Consider the following 976-nt stretch of genomic DNA (forward strand, 5'->3'; position numbering starts at 1 on the left):
CAGAGAGAGAGAGAGAGAGAAAGAAAATAAGCTGCTAGGTCCAGGACTCAAACCATGGTTGGCCACATGGGAGTCCAGTGCCCTTAACCACCACACCACCCCCTGGCCCCATATTTATCTTGTTAAATGAGAACACCTCTACTATTCTTAGTAATATCATATTAACACCATTTTTAAAATAAATCAAAGATATTGAATATTGGTGTTGTCATATGGTTCAACCTAGGCTTCCTAGTGGACTTTGGAAAAATTATAGTAATACTGAAGTCAAACATAGGTGTGGTAAGTGAATAGAATTAGTAGGAGCCTACTTCAGAGAAAACACTCAAGATAGCTTCTCTCTCATTTTCTTTCTTTCTTTTTTTAATTGCCAAAAGGCACATGCACTTGCCAGAAGGAAAGTGCCCCCTTTGTGGGGTATGGTCACACCACAGTCCCTTCTCTTCCACCTCTCCATCCTGTTGGGACTTTCAGCATGTGTGGACATGTGCCTGATGTATTTTTCAGGCCACCAGGGCAGGGCTCGAACCACATAGTTGGCTATGTGGAAGCCAGCTGCCTTAACCACTAGGTATAGGGCCAGCCCCACAATACATTTCATGTAACTTCTCCCTCAAACTCAACTTCCAGAGATCAGTTCCACATTTTACATAGAAAATTATAGTGATGTTGAACTCATACTGCTCATGAAGGTAAGAAACTATATGGCAGTCAAGAATGCAGTGAGAAAGTCTATTTCTGCTCAAAATATATCTTTGATTATTAAATCCCTGCATGATAAGGACCCATATTTATAAAACTAAAGTATTCTGAGCACTATGAGTAGTTGAGGAGTTCTTTGCTGCATCAGCTCACATACATATTCCTCTGCAACTTATAACTCTATTACTCACATTTTACTCATGAGAAAACTAAGATTTAGAAAGATAAAGTATCTTGCTTAGGCTCAGAGCTGGCAAGTATCTAACTCAGATTT

Source organism: Tupaia chinensis, unplaced genomic scaffold (genome assembly GCF_000334495.1).
Source record: "Tupaia chinensis unplaced genomic scaffold, TupChi_1.0 Scaffold000052_1, whole genome shotgun sequence".
In the NCBI taxonomy this organism is placed as follows: domain Eukaryota; kingdom Metazoa; phylum Chordata; class Mammalia; order Scandentia; family Tupaiidae; genus Tupaia; species Tupaia belangeri.